Here is a 21,722-nt window from a genome sequence, read left to right on the forward strand (position 1 = left end):
AGGAGACAGTTGATCAGTCTGAGGTTATAACCAAACTGGATTAAAGCATTGATTGCTTAATTGGATTGCAGTTTATTCAATACCCACCATGTTTTTAGCCACCCCAGCCAAGAAGGTCTATAAAACCAAGAGACATTAAGCCGCAGTTAAATGATATGACAACGCTTATTAGATGATTGCGGAAAGAACACTCACTGCCTAGAGGCTTTCATACTATCCTGCGCATCAATCAATCAATCAATCAATCAATCAATCAATCAATCAATCAATCAATCAATCAATCAAAAATCAATCAATCAGTCTAAAGCCACAAGAAAATGCCATCATGACAACACTGATGGAATCAGAACAACTTGCATAGTCTCAAGCCCTTTATAAACAACTAAGCCCCAAAATAATATCACTAGTAAATACTATAAATATATATATTAGATTAGATTGCCTGCAGATTGCTGTTGTTACAACATCCACCAGCAGGGGTTAACAGGGCCATGCTAACCAAACCTTGACTCACTAGTCCCAGTAGAGACAACTAAATCTTAATTTAATCACATTTTTGTAGATAAGACTATACTTTGAACCCCAGGAGCTGTTACTAAATGGAGCCTATGTTTTGGCAGGTAAGAGACAATTTACTACTCAGCTGGTAAAATGGCATTTTAATTGCTTTGCCACCATATAATGAGAGGAAGAACAAGGGAGAGAAAAAAAATGAATTTGTTGTGCAGTGAATTGCTCTATGGAGCCAGAGTATATTAACACAGCGAGACAGCAGCCCGTCAGACGAAGATGTCCTGAGAATAGAGAATGGCTCAAACACCACTTGAAAAGAATTGCCTTAATTTACAGCTGCAATGTCATTTAAAGCTGCAACAATAATCACAAACTCTAAGGCTTTCCAGAGTTACGCATCATCCCCCTAGTCAGGAAGAAAAAAAAAGGGAAACAAACTCAGATCTCCAGATGTACATTAGCATAACATCAGTCTCATTCTTCAAACAGCAGGTCATGAGAACCCTCACCGAGATCTTTCCCGTACTCATTGACCATCACTTGACCCAGCTAAGTGGAGAAGCTTGACAGTATCTGGAACGCTATGATCTCCGCTGTATTTACACAGAAAGCACTGCGGTATTCCGGCTTCTGTCAGTTCTCCACAGCAGCATCTCAGGCTCAGTCTCGCTGCCTGAAGAGCCCACATGAAGGGGTGCATTGTTTCCTGATGGCAAGCAGTAAAGCGGAGAGTTAATTCAAAGTGAACTGGGCTCGGCACGTTGGGTGTAAAGTGAAATTGTGGTAAAACAAAGCAGAAACCCTGCTGGGGAAAAAGAGGAGACTGAGGTAACAGTGTGTGATCACATTAGGACGCATTCTGAGGGCCAATGCGACTTTCTCGGATGAAGTGAACCTTGCGTTTTAGATGCTTCCCTGCTGCGGCTCTCGAAACAGATGCTACACAAGCTGAGGCCTTTCTCCACAGTGGGTAAAATTAAGAGAAGAGTCCTACCAAGAGGCAAGGCCTTGCCATACACACTACTAAAAACAATAGGATGAAAATCAATTCACAATCTGCACGCCGTGTTACTGATGAGATTGTTTTTAAAAAGGGGTGTGCACGGAAAAATCGAATATTCAATCTTTAATTATTATTTGAAAAATAAAAATACTATGTTGCTTTGCTGGCCATAAATGCAGTGAAATCCTAAGCACGCAATCTAAAACTCACAGTTTTAACTAAATGTACTGGTTGGCGCTGTGGAGCTTGATAACCAATTGATTGTATTTGATCACAGAATGTTGTAGTCAGCGCAGCGAAGTTTGATATTACTTTGATCAAAATTATTTTCCTAAATGACCTTACAAAATGGAATTACTTTTGATCGAATGGATCAACATATCTGGAAACATTTGTCTGGTGAAACAGTTATCATAAATATCACCAGTCAACACCATGAAATCACATGAAATTCAAACACCAGTCAAATGAGGAAAGACAGCTGTGCATCACTGCATTCACGACCGCAGGTAAGCGCTGTACCCCAGAGTGAGCCGAGAAGATAACTTATCTGATAGCAAAATGATCTCGAGACATAATATGCTTCCTTAAAATTTTATCGTGGGTGACAGGTTTAAGAACAGAAAACAAAGCGCTAAAAGAAACTTTGCTTAGCACTACTAGCACACCGTTATGTGCGTCCCTGCAACGTCTGTCGGCGGAGTGCATTTTTAACCGGCCATTTCAGACTGAGGAGCCAACTTTCAACCGAGCATGTGGAATTTCTTTTTTTCTCAACATGAACACGTGAAACAATATAACCATATGTTGACTCGAGTGTAAATGTACGTTCTGCACAATAACTGGCGCAGTCTGCTTTTTATCCATCTATCTAGTATCTATACATATATAACATTTTGTTGCCGTCACCTAATTAAAATAGTTAAAAATTTAGTCAGGACAACATTTACCTAAACATTCTGGTATAAAAAGAAGCCCTAAAATACAACGCAAGGGAATTTTGTGTAGGCTCGCTCTGTTCTTTTTAAAGGTACACTTAGGTGTAATATTTTCCCCATGCAAGTTTCACAATTTTAGTTTTTTGTTTTATGAGGGTCACCCCAAGGAGGCAGACGTGTTAAGATTGCATGATCAGCCAAATACTACTCACTTTATCTCAATAACCCCCTTTTTGAAAGTGCACTATTCATGACTTTGAATAGTGCACTTCTACGATACTCTACCGTTACCTTAACAGCATGACAGTGCATAAATATTTATTAAGGTAAGTACTGAAGCAGTTTGTTTGGTTGTCTGTTGCTTAACAACTTTCTGTTAGATTCTACCACCAGCTTGATTCATACTGAATATCTTTGGCACCACAGTTTGGGCTAGCAAAGCAAACAGGTTTTCTAATTCAGGGTTAAAAGAGGTGCTAAACCCCTTGCAAAATTACAAGTGTGGAACGTTGCTTAATGCAGCATTTAAAATGGCCTTTACCTGGGGTTTAAAATGATGTTAACCCCATGGTTAAGTGTCATTAGTCTATGGCACCAAGGCTTAAGTGCTTCCTCTCGCATGTGGGGTTTAATGTATGTACTAATCATGTGTTTGCTGGCCGTATAAAAAACGACAGGTCTGCTTTCTCACTCAGTAAACAAACCTCAAGTCCCAGAGTGCTAAAATAAATCACGTCAAACTCAAACATGTTTGTCCACGTTGACATGTAATTATTAGTTTGTCTCTTGCTAGCATTTATCTTTGGATACTTAATCTTCTCTTGCTTTTTAACTAAAAGCCATCAATATATTTCCTTGCGTAAATCTTTCTTCCTGATGCAATTATCGGATGGGTGGCAGGTAACCAGGGCAGTAAAGAGAAATTATGCCACTCTAAATGACGTTGTTATTAGATTCGACATCCAAAAGAATATTAAATTACGTTAGCAGAGCTTCAAAGATGTGGGATAACTCATATAAACTGCTCTGTGCTCCTGAGTAGGAGAGAGAAATGGTAATGAAATATAAAAAGTCAGATGTACTGCATTACAATTCATACCTTTTGAATCCATAATACTGGTTAAAGTGCCCTTTGACTCACTTGGCAGCACAGAGTCATTAAATCCCACATCAATGGGCATAAATCACCTTGCCAATCGCAATAAAAAGGCGCTGCCTAAAACACCTTCTAGTTCCTGTCCAAACAGCAAGTTCTCATCCGGGCAGTTATCTTCAGAAAACATGTCAGAGGCTCTTAAAGTCATCCGCCGTCTTCACTGTGACAAGGGCGGCGAGTCGTTTCCTGTCAAATCTCGAGCTCAGGGTCACTGACCTGCTGAAAGCCATATTTTTCTGTCACAGTTTCATGATTTTAGCACTTCGCTCAGGGGAATTCGGAGTATTTTGAACTAAACGTTTACCTCAAAAGACTTCTGTTGCATGATGCATGAATCCTTGATGTGTCATGGGCGAACGATGTTGTATGTTGTTGAATTGATGGTGATCTGTATGGGGGACAACTTCAGTTGACTGTAGGAAAAAAGAAAACTGTCATTTGCTGTCTTATAGCGGAGTCAAAATATCAAACAAATTACATAGACCTTCTTCACTACCACAATGAATAACGATCATTCCCTCCATATCATACTATCTGTCCAGATGACGACTTTCACACCTTGAACATCTTCCAAGAAGCATTGCGAGCAGTTGAACATGTCAGTTCAGTTTCTTATCATGTTTTCCTGCAGAGCTGTTCTGATTAGATCCTCTGTTTATTTTCAGAAATGCTGTACACTTTGAGCAATAAGATGCAGAGAATGTCAGGCTGAAAAACATCTTAAAACAAACTGTTTTCAAGGAGACAAGAAAATATGTCCTTGATGTACCTTTTATATTACATATACTACTGTCTGTATATCTCAAGATTTATTGAACATAAAACTGTCTAAAGGGAAGACAATATAATTGCAGTAGTCTTGAAGTAGGTCTCAATAGCGAGGCTAGAAATCTCCAGTTGTTTGGCCCTTGGTGAAACCGAGTGAATCTCTATTCAGTGCTATCGTATGGCTTCAGAAAACTTGAAATATAGGATACATGGTCATACGGAAAACTTTTATTATAGTTTATGGTGTTTTTGTGTCTTTTTTTGAAGTTTTAAAGCTTCAATTGTCATTCATTGTGTCTGCATAAAAAATAGCAACCAACAGTCTTCATAAATTCACCTTCTACGGAGAAAAGAAAGTCAAATGGGTTTTGAAATTACATGAGCGCGAGACAGGCCATATTGGCAGACAGGCCACAAACAACAAAAACATTTTTATCCTACCAAAATCTGCTTAGTTGTTTGTAGTCTCAACAGAAATAAACAAACTAGATTTTTACTAACTCAATCCAAACCTCCATATGTGGTAAAATCAGATCAGTATCGCCATCCACAAAACGCAGTCGTGTCGGCTACAGTTGTGTCCGGACTTTTTCATTTCCGCTCACGTTGCATTTATTATGTATTGAACGAGAAAATGAAGAACGGTCTTGACACATATTCATGAATATGTAAATAGTACAATAATGCTCTGATGTCTGATGCACATCATGATTGTATTATCAGTCAGATAACAGCTCAATAACAGCTAATGATGCTTAAAATGATAGTTCACCCAAAAATTACAATTCTGATATCATAAACTCTAATTTCGTTCTAAACCTGACTTATTTTCATCTGTGGAAAACAAATGAAGATATTTTGAAAAACATTAGGCACCGAATTTTGTGTTCCACCGAAAAAAGTAAGTCATATTGGTCTGGAACAACATAATGGTGAGTAAAATGATGAATGAATTTTCAATTTTTATGTGATCATGGGATACGGCGGTTCACTCACCGGACTGTAACACAGCAATGTTCTCCAGAATCATGTAGGCGGCTCTGTTTGACGACTCAACACACTACCCTGATACAACATAGGTTACCATGGTAACTTGCAGACTCCACTCGCTGCCAAAGCAGAATTACAGCTGAAGAGGAACAACAACGAGGTTGAAAAACTACAGAAAGATTAAAAAAAGGATACAAGCATGTAAACGTACATGTGAATACGCAGTGGAACATAATTTGACAGGGACCGTGTTATAGATGTAGTAGGAGTGATGTTTCAATTTAAAAATATCTTTTACATGTGCGCATCTGTCAAGCTCAGGCTACAGAAAGACACATGGATGAGCTCATCCTTGCTCTGCTGGCTGTTACTCATTCGACAAGGAACAAGATATATAAAAGTATTTTTTTTGGTCTCTGTGCATGAGTAACTTTGAGCTGTACCCTGACCAAAAAATGACATGTTGATTTAGTGTAAATAAGTGTGGGTGAACAGACATTTGGATAATGTTAAGCCAGAACATATGAATTAGAAACGCTGAGACTTACATTTATTTATAGATACACACGTGTGTGTGCGATTTAAATATGCATGTTTTTCCTTTGTTGATATGCAAAATACAAGAAAAAAACTGCCTAACCTACTAATTTCAGACCATGCTTATACAACCTTGTAATTCATCCCTGAATGCAAATATATGTATAACTGGTGGTTCACGTAATAGCTCACACACGTGCTATCTGTCCATTTCATAGGTAAGTGATTGTATTCCAGGTTTTATTCAATTTCCACAAAATCTAGCTAATGGAAAGGGCATTCACTGCTGAAGTGGTTCATGGTAAATTATTTAAATCTAAAGAACATTACGCCGGTAACCTCTGATCCTAGATCGGTCCATCTCCACATCTGTACCTCTTTATTCTTTTAGACAGGTGCACATTACAAAACAATCGAGTTTTAATGAGCTCCTGGTGTTTATACAGGCCCATCTCTGCCCAAGGCTTGCGTTCATTCATTTTAAATGAGCTGCCTAGAGAGATAACACATTAATATTCATACAATGACTATTTTCTCAAGCACGAAATGGTATTATAGTATTCTTAAGAACATTAAAAGAATGTCAAAGGTAAACATGTACAGTATGATATATTACATCTAAATGGCAGTCAATTAGAATAATGGTTTAAACTCCCCATCCCAGACTGATTAAATGTTATTTTAATAACCCCCTTTATGGCATCTAAGTCACATCAGGTATAAATAATAATGATATTAAAACATAGGTTAAGTATAGATAATCATTCAATAGAATGAGTGACTCAATGTGTATCAAATTAATAAGTTATTCAGAAACATCTATCTATCTATCTTTAAAACTTTTAACGGTCTCAAACAAACTTAGCTTCGACAGCTACATGAATAGCTATATTTTAAGACACTCATAATTTCATTTTGAATGGCGCACAACCCAGATAAATATTCAATCTATTAAAATGCTTCGTATAACAAGTGATAATGATCATGCTGGTTGCAATTCATGCAGTTTACTATTTAGTTGTGTTGTGTTTACAGTCGCAAGTTCAAGTATTGTTGAGTCTCACGGATAAACATCTGCGAAAGAAAAGACACTTTGGCTTTCTAGTGTTAACATGTCTTAGCCTACGCAGCTTTTAGAAAGCTTCCAAAGCTTCCATCCCAGTTAATTAATGTATTTGTGAGCTAGTGCATGCCTTGTACATTTCTGCTTATAGACATAGATGTTTGAAGCCTACCTGAGGAGTTTCCAACGACTTGATCAAGATCAGTGGCGGCTCCTCAGGGGAGGCAAGGGATGAACAGCCTACTAAAAATGGAGGTGAAAGGACTTTTAATGTTAATAAAATTCCCAGTTATTCATGTTATGTCTCAGAATGTGTATTTCTTGTTTGTAATTTCACCACTGAAAGTGCAACCACCGCAAGTCTCTTTCCTGAACGTGCCGAATGCGAAACGTGAGTCTGAGGGGATAAGGGGAGGCAAATCCATAGCCGGAGACTTGAGCCTCCATTGGTGATTTTTTTTTTGGCAATCACCATAGAGTATTTCACTTTCAGCGATTAGGAATGTTGAGAAATGTAACACGGCAGAGGAGGCTTGCCTCCCTTGGTATATCAACCAATCATCGACGAGACGTAAATTACGTGATATTAGTTTGAACTGCTACCGCTGATGTAACTATGGAGAGTAGAGATATTGAATATTTGATCGCAAACACATTAACTAAACTACCATTCAAACAACAGTTACAAATTAAAAATGAACGAGGACCCCGTGCCTAAGTTGGATATACAGCAACCAGCTTTGCTAAATGGCCGAACAACCTCTTTTGACACGGACATTTAAAAGGACAGAAGGATGGATTTTTTGCTCTCCTAAGTGATAGGCTAGGACTAGGTGAGTGAACTTATTTTATATTGTCTTGATATACGTGTCATTTTCTATAAATATTCTGTCTATAAGTATAAGTAGTTAAAATCAGACTGCTAAAATTGTGTGTGCCTCCTCTATTTTAAAACCCATTAGCCACCACTGATCAGGATAAGAAAGGTTGGCATATATAGGGAACATTCATCTTATGCCTGAAATTAAGCTTTAAGACACTCCAGCCATTAAGAACCTTCTTTTAAAGCAATAATCCACTGAAATATTTTGAGATATTTTTCAGAGTCGGACTGGTTTAAAGAATATTCACAGACATATTCCTTTCATACAACAGTAATTCACATTGACCATCTCTGTCAAACTGTTGAAATGTAGTGCATTCGTCATCTGTTACTTTTTGGAGCTTGGCAGAGATGGTCACTATCAGTTGATGTTATGTGGAAAGAATGAGGGTGAGTAAATAGTGACAGAAAATTTAAGTTAACGGAGTAAACTTAAAGTTGCATTTCACAACCTTTCGAACATACCTGGTGAACTGCCTGACAAAAGCTTTTACAGTTGGGTTGCAATTATAATCCGATAAACATTCATTTCATTTTCAAATGCTATACATTCCATCAGTGTGCAATGATTAGACGATGATTAATTGGATCATTAACAACTGTATCATTCTCCCTAGTGATCCGAGGAATAAAAACGTACTGTGTCAAAACCAATCCAGCATTGTTGAATCCATTTCCCGTCCTTCCCCAGCGTGTTTCACAATTAACACTCTCTGGATCGCGGCTTCGAGAGATTGGAAGAACATTGATGGATTGCTTTTGTGTGTGGAATTAATAACGCCACCCAATCTGGGCAGTGTCATTATGGCCGGGCTCTTCCTAACAGAGGAGAGACAAAGTAAACACATTTAATATTCATCATTTCCCTTCAGAGTAAATGAAGTGGAAAAGGAACAAAAACGTACGCTTGACTGTTATTTACATTTATTTGGATTAGATAGAACATATTTATTTCACCTTTTCTACTCTTCCTCTCTGACTCCACATCAGGAGGTTGGGTGCTAGGGCCAACGCGGAGGTGTATTTTCAGGTGGTGCCATATGTGGACGCAATTAATCGAAGGCGAGATTCGGGAACTGATGATGCATTGTAATTTCCATATCTCCCATAGCTTTTAGAGAGGGCTACATTTCAAAATTATTTGAAGTGCTTCTCATGATTCATTGCTATTTTATCCACTTATCACAACACTTGAATTTAAATGAAGAGACATTATTCAATTATTTAATCACACATTTTCTGTATGCACTATTATGTTTTTTTTAGCCACTTTTTGCAATATGTTATTGTTTGAAAAGGTTAATGTCAGGTCATAGCTAGAGAGCCCATGATATCAAAATGGGAGTGTTGAGGCTTTTACTTCATGCACTGTGTAAACCCATTTATTTCACGCAAATAATATTGAAAGTTCAATGTACTTTAAAGGAAAAAGTGAACTTAACTGATTATATTAAGCCAAACTTAAATTGAATGAGTGCAGCAGAGTTCTAATTCTCAGCATGCTTTGCGTCAGACTGCATAAGCGAAATAAATAATGAAATTGAGTGTTATTTTGTGGGGGTTTGCACAATATTAATAGGAAGAGATGTGTTAGTGTGTAATCTTCTGTTATTTTGGGATTTGCAGGGTTTCTGTAATGTTTCAGTTATGCACGGGTTAGTAAACAGTAGAGTTTGGTTAGGTCGAGTATGATAAAACATTTAAAAATGGATACAATTAAAAACGAATTGAAGCAAAAGTAATTCGATAAAACGAAATCCATAAAATGATGGCATGACGGACACCCCTAAAAGGTTCTATATGAAACCTTTTCTTCTAATGTAGTGAAAAACGTGTCAACTTTACAGGATAAGAAACTGATTTTAAATTTCCCAGTGAACTATTTCAATTTAAAGCAATCATTTCAATTACACAATTTTACTGCCATTTCAGTGCGGTACTGTAAATTAATAGAACAATATATTACAACACCTTACTATTTGTGCTAAACCCACAGTCCTTGGCAGAAATTGATACTTTAAACCTCCAAACCAATTTACTTTATGTCCATATAGATAGTCCACACTATACTTGTGCATTCTCAGAAAATGTTAATTGATAAGTAGGCTCACACTAAAAGCCAGGGTCCAAAAGAAACAGTCAAGCACCAAAAGCAGGTAAAAAACTTCTTTTTTTTCTCTCCAGACTTCCATGTGGCAACACATATGTGGACCGTTCCTCTCAACAAGTCACCAAAATGCCAGTATATACAAGAATAAAAGCAATTACATACAATTTAATGGCCGATACGAAATATGTATATGTCTTAGACTCTGTTTCCAGCCATTTGAAGTGACTCAATAATAAGAGACACAAAAGATACAAGCAAACAAGTGCGGGCATCTACTACACTTCACACAGTAGACGTGATGAGATGAGTGTATTCAATGAACAGGGATTATAGGATTATCTCAAGTTTGCGTGGAAAGATATAATACATGAGTTTGAAGATGCTAGACTAATATTAAGCTCAGCTGGGACAAAGACCTGAGTACACACACCAAAAATCCCAATGTCTACAAACAACATGACAAACAGAACATAACTACAAAAGGTCAAGGTAATGCAAGAGAGGATTCTGCGGAAAAAGTATAGTGAGAAAAGTATCAGAGAGAGAAAATGAAGGCTTTTAACTGCCATACAGCTGGATTTATTTCACATTCGTCTTGGTACTTCAGAGGCTCTAGCTGGGTTCCATTCGCTTGTGTTCATCCTCATAAAAACAGAGATATATATCAGAACAACTTTACCACCCAGCAACTGACCACAGGGAGATACAAAGTCATGTGAAAGTAATAGACCTCATCAGTGCCGAAGTCATCCATCACTCACCAAACTCTAATCAAAAACCACACTGACTCCCTGAGTAATACATGGGCCGCACAGCTGGGTTTTAATAACTGGGAAGTAAAATAATAATTTACAGTTATCGTCGCAGTGTGCATCTTAATCTGTGCTGAGATTTAATCATGGTTCTAAGACGCTTGGAGCGCAGAGATCAAACATATAAAGATAAAGCCGGACCCAGCGCCACATTACAATGAAGCCACAAGTGTTTGCTGTACAACATGACAGAAGTACTCTGACAGCGAACAAGCAATTAAACTAAGACGCTTCCCGTCTCAAAAGACTTGCTGTCTGCTTTTAAAATTAAAGAGCTACACAGATGTTATTGTCAAACTATCTTATTAACATAATGTTACAGTATTATGTTTTTTTTCAGTTTACTGAAATGCTTTTGAGCACCAGTCAAGTCAGGACACACTTGACTGAATTTATGTTTCTTATGATCTTAAACTAAAAAATACAACTTAATTCATTTTCTATAAAATACATTTTGTATTTGTATATTTATTCAGCTGCAATCTAGACAAAGAGTGGCAACTTTAAAGAAGTACTTTTATTTGCATTATTTCAGAGTTGTATTATTAGAATCTTGGCTTTGGCAAAATAGAACAAAAATGGAAAGATTCAAGAGAGGAAGATAAGGGGTCATATGAGGAGAGAGAGCAATTAAAAAGCTTGGAGGAAGACCAAAGAGGCGAGTTTCAACCGTCAGAGATGCTGACAGATCTGTCTCGGAGTAGGTAATTCTAATTTTGATTAGCGCCAATCTGACACACTGAATCCAAATCATGTTCACTAAGAAACCCTCTGTGTATTTAACGTACATGTATAGATCATCTTAAATAAGACACTTTTAAATTCAGTTTATTAGATTATGCTGGAATAAATTACTTGAGTGTTTATATCTATTGCCTTATGGCTCCATCAAAGATCTCCAATTGGACAACTACACCTATGCTTTGAGGTAATTGTGTATCAAAGCAGGATTTCCCAAAATGTATGAGATTATGATATAAATGTCAAAGCTAAATGTATAAATGTAATGTATCATCTACATTTTTATATACGGTATATACAAATAATAATAACATATTTAATAAAAAATTCAATTCAACCTTTCACTCAAATTGTCATGCCAATAATATAATTTGTAATGAAAAAGGTTGCATTAAATTAGAAAAATGCCCAGATGAGGTATTATACTTCTCAGACGCTTCAATCCCACCGTAATGAAAATGAAACAAAATATCATACTCAAAATATCAGGGTGATTCAAATATTCAAACTTTTTTTCACCCTATGTCCCATATTACTGTTCTTTTTGCTGCAGAATCCAGGAGCCATGTGCAGTTTGCTGACCTTTAAATTGTCAAAAAGCTGACATCCGTCTTTGATGAATCAGAAGTGTTCTTGAAGGGCAGCATTGAAACGACTCTGCAAATGACACAAGTGAAATGATGTAAGTGACATGCAAAGATATGATCCTGCCATCAAAAAGGACAGAAATATCCCGCAGGAAGACACTGGAGGAGTGAGGACCATGACCATGATGATAATCATTGATATTCAGAAGGGGACGGAGGGTGATGGTATTTGAGAATCGTTCAGGCGTCAGGCCATTCACCTCTAATGTCAGAGACGATTACACGCTAATTGAAGCAATCTAGCCCTGCTACTAATCACTGTTAAAGGAACCTCCCTTCCATCACCTTGTTCTCCCAACGAGTCCATACAAGAGGCGCCTTTCACACTAAATCAGAGACGCCAGTGGGAATGTGCAATACATACACTGAGGTACGTGACCTTTCTCAAGGACATCATGTTTAACATCCCCTTTAAATGTATACATATGTGAATTATATGAAGACATTTAAGACTGTAGTGAGTGAGTGCATGTCGTCACATGACCACAGCTCAGACATGATGCATTTAATTTAGGGCAATCCATGGCTGTAAAGCTTAGTCACTGTTCATGACAGCCAAAGGAAAATGTCCCTTTTTGCTTATAAAATGCAACTAGACAACATAAAAAGAACAAAACATGACAGAAAATTAGTTTAGGTTAGATTGCTTCATCCTTTGTGCTGTAGAAAGGGCATCTTTAATCACTGACTGCTCCGGAAAACCTCTTTGCAGATATTTTTTATTGCCGATATCGGAGCGCTGTGACTGTCATAAGACTCTCGGTTGAACCCACACAGGCAATATACAGACAACAGTTCATTGTTTCAGCTGGAAGAGTTTGTCAAATGAGACGGCTTTTATGAAAGATCAGTTACTTCGACAGAGCACTTATGCGCTCTTTATACCTCGGTGAGAACTTTATATCCTAATGTCACATTTTAACGTTCAGAGAATATCAAAACCCCATTGTGGAGTCGCTCTGTGATGATCTACACGTTTTTGGATTGTGCACATTTCACTTAATGCACTGTTTTATGTGCCAATCAATTGTTTATGCTGCAAGAGCACAGCTCTGCTTTATGATTTAGCTAGATGTGCTGTCACACAAGTCTTTTTTTCTTTCTGGCTGATCAAAGCTTACGAACATTATGGTGCCTTCCTGCATATGTATATTATACAGAGGAAATGCATAAATAAAAATGTTTGTCTTTACATAAATACGTAAAATGAAGAAGTGGAGAGCCTCCAGAAGTTTATATGGCTTTTTCCTGTAATGGTTTAGAGATGTATCCTCCCAGAGAGACACACAGAGAATGTGAGTCTATTTTACAGGACTACAGACAGAGTGCTGGAGAAAGGGGTCATCGTCAAGGTTGGCCATTCACTTCAACCTCAACTCTCTCTGTTATTATGAGTCCACAGAGTAAGAACAGCTTTGATAACAGCATAGACGGAGAGGTTAACAGAATATCACAGGCACGTCAACATACTTTAACTTTAACATACGCTCAGATATTTAATGTGCACTCATCGAAAACTGGTACATGCACAGCAGGGTCAGAAATTAAATTGGCTTGAGAAAATAAATGCTCTAGGTATTTAAAAACTAGGAAGAGTAGTGAATTACTCTGGATTTTAGACCCATCAGATGTTAGATGGCAGATAAAAATACATCAGCACTTTCCAAAACATCTGTTTATAATTATCCACTGCAAAATGTTCCTGTCCCAGTGCAATGGCAAAATATTTTGATGTTTTAATTTATCTAAAAGATAGATTTTGTCTTTTTAGACAAAAGACCTGCATATGATTTTCAGTTGGTCACACTTTAGACAAGGGTCCAATTCTTACTAACTAACTGTTAACTATGACTTTTGCCTCAATAACTCCTAATTACAGCTTATTAGTTAGTAAGGTAGTTGTTAAGTTTAGGTATTGGGTATTAGGGATGTAGAATAAGGCATTAATATGTGCTTTATAAGTACTAATAAATAGCCAATATCCTAGTAATATGCATGTTAATAAGCAACAAGTTAATAGTGAGAATTGGACCCTAAACTAAAGTGTATACCTTCTTTTATTGAACATGATTAAATCAACAGAATATGTGCTCAGCCATATTTAAATGAGACATTTCTGCATCCTGCTTCGTCAGCTCTGCAGTCGTGAGCAGTTGCCCCTAACAACAGGTTTAAGAGCATTTGGGGTTTTTTTTTCTCACCTCCCTATTTCCTACAACCTTAAACTGCAAGAGAAGAGAAGAGAAGAGAAGAGAAGAGAAGAGAAGAGAAGAGAAGAGAAGAGAAGAGAAGAGAACTATAGCATGCCTGTTACCATGGAGATGCTTGCGCAGTGATGCAGTATGCAGCACGAGGAATGGCACGTTTGTTTCCGGGAAACTTTCAAATGGATCTGGATCACACTCTTGAGTTCGCAGTAGACACATTATCTTGTAATGAATAATGTACCTCCTCCCACACCTGTGCTGAAGTCAATGTGTCCATCACTCCATCTGTTCTACATTAGATTAGAAATAAGATACTAAATAAAACTTTCATGAAAGATTTTGAGAGCGAGAGCTAGAGTAGCAGCCGTTACATTGACATAAAGAGATAATGCATTAAAAGCAGTGATATTATCAATAAACGTAGAAGATAGAGTGGTGTCAAAGGGAGAAAAAGGGTTGGAATTATGACATACTTTCTTCTGTAGAACACACATAAAAAATATGTTTTGAAGAACATTGGGCTCCAAACATTATCGGACTCGGTTGACTTTCATTGCAAAAAATATACAGGTAAAGATACAGACACAGGATAAAAAGATACAGGTTAGGAATGTTAGTAAATAATGACAGAATATTCCTTTTTGAAATAAATGAAAACTCTGTCAACTCAATTACACACTCTCATGTCATTCCAAATTCATATGAATTTCATTCATCTTTGGAACACAAAAGAATATATTTTTTTTATGAAATCTGAGAGATTCCTTTCCCTCCATCGAAACAAAGTCTATTCACCCAAAACTCTGATGCTTTAATTTGAATGGAGCCGTTTATAAATGGGGCCAAGTATTCTGAAGAGTCACTATCAATGCGGAAGTAAGCTATGTTTTGTGTGCGAGACAGAGACCTCTGATTAATTAACTGCTATACGGAAATAACGAAAAGAATATAAAAGTGCAGTAGCTAAATGCGCTACCTACCAGTGTGTTTATAATTACAACAATACATAACAATTTTAATATACAATAACATCATAATTTAGCGCAAGTATCCATATCTACAAAAAAACAAGAAAAGAGATTGACTGGGCACTTTAGCTGAAAGCGCATCAAAATTATGAGTTTAAACATGTTATCCCAGCATCATCCCATCTGGCACTCTCTCCACGTGAAAGACAAAGCGCGCACGCCATTAGTATGCACAGAGGTCACAGCAATTTTCACTTCAAATACATCTGCCGTGCACAAAGATGAATTTCACTAGGAAGCCTGAGGAAAGCCTAGTCAATTAAGTTTTCAATTTCATTTGACAGTTTTACAATCCACGGCAAAAAATAATATTTTTTGGGAAGCATTAGTTGTGTAGGAAACAAGTACTTTGCTCAGAAAAAAACTCAGACAGACACAGATAAACTTAAAACCTGAAGTCAAAGATAATACATTAGACATCTGTGCAACAATTTCAGGAATAGTTAATTTTATAGAGGACTGTAACTTGCCAATTACTGGATCAAATGATTTTGTCCAATTGTCAAACAGAAATAGCTAGGACTAAGAACTAAACATCATCAAAAAGTCTATTTTACATTTTAATTCACTGGCATTAGCTACTCAAATCTATATTTCCTCTGCTAATCAAAAAATTATGATAATATTCATCAGGACAGACAAGCTGCTGATCGCTTTCCCATATTGAAATGAGCTTTTATGTTATATAATAGTGTGTATCTAAGCGACGAGAGTTTCTTAACCTATGCAATTAGCCTCCTAGGAATATGTATGTGTGTGTGTTTATGTATATGCCTCTGTGCGGCTGTTTGCTTTTAGTACTTACTGAACAGATGACATCCCTGAGGACACTTTCCTTTGGGAAAGTGAGGTTAATTTCTCCAGCTTCCCTGATCTGGAGTCTGGAAAGGCCCTTGGGATTTAGAATATCAGAAAAGACAAAGAAGAACAATTTAATGAGACGCAAGCACATAATTAAGTACAAAACACATTCTATGCCCCCCTTTTCCCCCCCGACCTCTTCTACATCATAATCCTGCAATAAGGCTGGTCATTTTATTATTATAATTTTTGTATGATTGTATATGTTCAATATCTGTGACATTTCACAGCCAGTTTCTATTCATTTTCTTAATTGTCCCTAAAGGGACCCCCCTTCCTTTTCCAACTGTTAACACTGCAATTAATTAGTGAGGCTATATTCGCCCAAAGCACCAGTATTCTAATTATCTTGTATAGTTTACACATCCTATGCCTGCATCAGCCTTGCCAACTGCTTTAATTATTTGTACGCTACAGTAAGTGTGCGGTACACATATAGCACATTATCTGCAGGTCAAAAGTTCGCTGTTGGCTCAGTACAGTCTGTTCAGCTAATCACGCACGCTGCAATAAAGACGGAGATATACTTCAAGAGACCATCATGGGAAGTCAGGCAAAAGGAGGAGGGTAAACAGACAGTACATACCGCTTACGTATGGGTTAGTGAATTATCTGAACTAACAATTTAGAATCGAAGCTAAAGGGCAGAAAATGCTGCTGTTCAAATCTCTAGAGACTAATAAACTGGTAACCTCGGAGCTAGAGATTAAGAAAACTGGTTCAGAGCCCTGCTGCAGTGTTCCTAAATAATACACTTTTCTTAAAGTACTTGCTCGAGGGGTGGTAATACATGTTGACCCCAATTTCCTAGTCCCTTGGCACCTGAGAGCAGAGGAAATAAAAGAAAACCCCTTGGAATCCTGAACCATTTATCCCAGTTGTCACGGAGGAGATCGGTTTCCGTGGGTTACCAAAGGCCTTTTAGCATTGGTGAGATATTCAGGGAAAATGTTTACTTTTGACAAGCTCATACTTGCACAATGATGTTGAATTAATTTCCTGCGCAGACTTACTAAAACTCAATGAATGATTAAAGAACCCGTCAGCTCAAAAAGAATTTCAAATGTGCATTTGAATTGTGCATCTCCACACATAACCTTCAGACAAAACACAAGTTCTCAGATCCTGTTAACAACCACGGTTTACTAGGAAACCATAGCCTCCTTCAACCTTTCTTTTCCTCTGGGTGCATGCTCTGAAACAGACTAGAAAATCACAATCCTCAAAGAGGAGACCTTCTGCCTTTGTTGCTACTGTGTATATGCGAGTATGATACTGTCTGTGTGAAAATAATCTTCCTATGAACTGAGAACTCTGTCAGATGGCTGAGGACATGGACTGTCCTTCTATTGTTAGAAGAACAGAGGTTCTCAACTGGAGGGTCAAAACCCATTTTGGGCAGGTCTGTTCTGTCATGAGAAGCAGGAAAATTGCATATATATATATATAGTTATGACAGCAAAATAAATAAGCTTATCGACTTTATAGAAAACATTTTCCATATCCTTTGTTATTAATAATTCATCATAAATGTATCTTTCATTTTTGTGCAGGGAAGTATTGGCTGACCAAACCAAAAATAAAACCAATTTTTTTTGCATATGTTTGGGCCTAAGCTGTTCGTTATAATTTTAATAAATTTCAATGTTTGAAAACTCCTGTACTGTGCTGGGTTGCCACTTGAAGTCTAACTTAAAAGTTGAGTCCTGAAACAAAACCAGGTGAGATCCACTAAAATACATAACCTACACATCCTAGGCTTTCTGTTATATCAAGCTATTTATCTGTTAATTGTAAATTGGTTCTGGCGTTCCAACTAAATAAAACGTTTTTTACGACCTCAGCCCCACTCATTTCAATAGAGCCGTCTGTTATGGTTCACATGCCCATGTTAATTTCATTAAGCTGACCTCTAGACCGGAACAACTCACTGTTTCAGCCTTGAACTTCGATGCCTGGATGTTTTTCACTGGATGTGTGCCACAAGAAGTCATCAAAGGGATGCGGAGCAGAACTTTGGCAAACCATTTTGGATTGCGTTTGATCCATGTATATGTTAAACGGAGAGCGCTATCTAACAATTCCTTGCTGAGAAACTCGGTCGGACATCTGTCTGCTTCTGGACAGCTCCCCTTTCATCATGCCGAGAGGATACCCCAGGGAGCGTTCACAGAGGAGAGGCTTGCCAGTTTCCCAAGCGGCGCCACTGAATGCACGATTAACCAAACTAGGTATATGCTGTCCTCTTTACACAACGCACATCAAAGTCCACCAAAAGTCCACTCTGTCCTTCATGTCCTTCACATTTATATCGCACAACTGATTATATTGGATAATTTTTTAGGGGATGTTGAATGATCTAATTAAATACTTGAAGCTCAGGATTGTTACTGTTAATAAGTCTCATTAGATAGTCCTAAAAGCTGATCAGGAAATCTCACTCCACGGGGCATTGCTAATTTCCTATCTTAAAGTTTTGTGAGTCACAGACTGAACACATTAGACAGAGGTAATAATAAAGATCTTGATACTTTCTGCTATCCCATATGAATGCACAGAGAAGTAAGTTATTTGCACCATTTTTTTATGATGACATAGCAACTATATAAATTCATTTTAGTCGCATTAAAACAAGAATCGGTCAAAAAATGTCACAAGTTCTTTAGTCTTGCAAATATTTTGTGCAATTGGACTAACAGGCCTAGGCAACACCACTGTAGCTTTGTTCTTTGATGATGGAGGAGAAATTACACAATGCACGTTCATACAGTCAAATGATTTTTAAAAAGCCACAACAAGAAGTTCAAAAATAGCATACCATTTCTTCTGATCAGTGGTGTCCACGCGTCTACCCGTGTTTGAACCAGCAAAGCAAGTCTCCAAAGCCCTGAATGCTGACGACAATTTAGCAGGCCCAAAACAAACAGACACCTCACTCTCCTAGGACGCACAGCAGAGGGTCCCAGCTGGAGAAGATTGCCTGTGTCAGGGTCAAAATCAGAGTCAGACAAAAAGAGAAAACATCCAGCTGAGATGGGAGAGCCTGCACTGTTTGGGGTGCAAGGCGAGCAAACAGGGCTCTGATCGCACACATCCCTCTGTCTGAAAGATTTGCCACATGGGCACAAGGCTGTGATCAGAATGGTTGAAAACACAAAATAAGTTCAAACCGTGCCCTGTATCTCCAGGGTTTTTGAGCAAATATTAAAACTGTGGAAAATATTATCTTTAAAATCACAGGTGATACAGGCAATGATCAGAATCCTGATGTTAAGCAGTTATCCTATAAATTAATGCTAAATAATTATTCTTACATAGGCTACTGATGCATTGAAAATATTTTTTTTATGTGCACAAAAGCAGCATTAAAACAATAGTTCATCCATGACCTGAACAACATGAAAATGCTGTAGGCCTAATTAACCAATTCTCAACATAATAAAGCTGTTCTAACAAAAAAAAATATTACGTGAAATACAAAATGTGATGTTATGCAGAATCTTATGCAACTTTAACATACAATAGTGTCTGGCTGACAATTTTAAATGCAAGAAACAAAGAAAATATATGTAATCGGTGCAAGAAAGAACAACATTCATTTTGAAATTTCGCGTTATGCGTGAAGAAAAGACTGTAATGTAAGTCACATTGACTGATTTCCGTGTTCTCCAATGTCTTACCTGGCTTGTTGCCAGAGTAATTAATTCAAAAGTAGCATCGTCACATGAGAATCGATAGCGTTTGGCGTCAATATAACCGTGACGTATATGGGCGCGTTCATAAGCGCCATTTTTTTTAAGTGAACGCTCGAATGATATTAATTTCACGAGTTTCAGTCTGTTCCTGAAATATCGTATGACTTTAGACGACTTGGAATGTTGCTCACTGGGTAATGGATAACATTTAATACTTTTACGACGACCTAATAATGCGGCAGAGAAACAAGCGCGCAGCCATCTTTGGAATTTTGAGGGAAAATTAGCTGGTTAAGTGGATTTACTTGTTAAGTAAACGAAAGTTATCATGAGCTTGAACTGTTTGAAATGAATGTCATAGTTATATAGTGATTTATACATTCATAAATCAATAAGATCTTACCTTCATGCTGATGAAATAAAAACCAGAAGACCGACAACCAGCAACCTGAAAAGGGGGCGGAGCTACATACGGTATTTCAAAGTCCCCCTGTAGTCAATAACTTTATTATCCCTTAAAACTCATCGTTGATCACCAATATGACATATTTAAATGGTTCCTGTGAAAATAATGTCTTAATGCCTTAATTAGCTGGAATGTAACTCTACACTCTTGTTTCATTTAGTAGCCTATTATGCAGAATTAGTTTCACTTCCCACCTTCATTCAGTCACACAAGCTCAGAATAGCTGATCCACTTGGTCAACTTTACTAGTATAGTTGGCCAAGTGGAAATACTGGTTTAATTCAGAAACGTATTCAGAAGAAGTGAAAGAGTGAATTAAACAGGGTCGTCTACAAATCGATACTAGAATGTTAATGCGTTTTATTTATGTATTGCTCTCTACAACGTCAGACACATAACTGTAATTAATATGATTAGCCTTTTGCTTGACTACGTTATCAAACAGCTAATATTGTTACACAAACCATGTTTCCATTCGCCATCTGAGTCTGCCTTCTAAAAATCAGTATCCTTAGAAACGCTTTGAACAACTTAGAACATCAGTGCAGAAAGCCATGTATAGTTCATCATAACATCGTGATATACATCATATAGGCCTACTTCACCCGCCAAATATACCCGATTTTTCATATCAACAGAAAAGTATACTGGGATAACCTGACATCTTTTCAGACTCCCCTGCTTTGCAGCGTTGAAAGTACCGCACGGTGACGTGATCGGTTACAACATATTTGTGATGTAGAGAACAAAGGCGTTTTTGAGACTGTCTTTGGTTCACTGCAGTTTTAAGGAAAAAATACTTAGCAATGGTAGATCTGTGAATTTGTAAATGGTTTGTCTTAACGCATATAATTTAAAACACCACATAGACATGATTTTCACCACAGGGGGACTTTAACACTCTCTATGGGGTTATCTGGTTAGCTCTATGGAAGATCTGCCTGATATTCTGCCTGACATATTTTGTTTCACGAAAGGCAGAAAATCATGCTGGGTTGGAACATGAAGGTGAGTCAAAATTATATATGGTATATTTCAAAAATAATTTTCAGCAGCAGAATTGGTGGTAAAAATCTACATTACCCAGCATGATTACACTGATAAATCTCCACCAATCAGAGTATCGAAAGAAGCAAACCATGCCAGAATAACTCTTTAGTGCCCATGAAGCACTGCAAATGATGTAGAATAAAATTACATTCACTCTCAAAATCTGTATACATTTTGCAATCAATGCATAATATAGCCTATTGTATCAACATCTTATAGTTTTACATTTCATATAATTTGATTATGTAATTTGC

At 37.4% G+C, this 21,722-nt stretch overlaps 1 long non-coding RNA gene across 5 annotated transcripts; it reads right to left on the minus strand.

Moving 5' to 3' along the window:
* Window positions 1–89: 89 nt before the first annotated feature.
* Window positions 90–20,404, minus strand: LOC307007936. Of its 5 annotated transcripts, none has more exons than XR_013799718.1 (8): window positions 20,356–20,404; window positions 19,076–19,237; window positions 16,202–16,288; window positions 12,097–12,171; window positions 5,375–5,507; window positions 3,915–4,023; window positions 3,680–3,829; window positions 90–1,219 (listed from the first exon to the last, which is right to left on the minus strand). It is a non-coding gene; the product is annotated as an uncharacterized lncRNA (long non-coding RNA). The 5 variants fall into 5 exon arrangements; XR_013799721.1 differs by lacking the exon at window positions 90–1,219 and adding an exon at window positions 8,492–8,670 and having other exon boundaries at window positions 1,232–3,829; XR_013799717.1 differs by lacking the exon at window positions 3,680–3,829.
* Between the last annotated feature and the right edge of the window lie 1,318 nt (window positions 20,405–21,722).

The sequence above is a fragment of the Phoxinus phoxinus genome (genome assembly GCF_949152265.1).
Source record: "Phoxinus phoxinus genome assembly, chromosome: 12".
In the NCBI taxonomy this organism is placed as follows: Eukaryota; Metazoa; Chordata; class Actinopteri; order Cypriniformes; family Leuciscidae; genus Phoxinus; species Phoxinus phoxinus.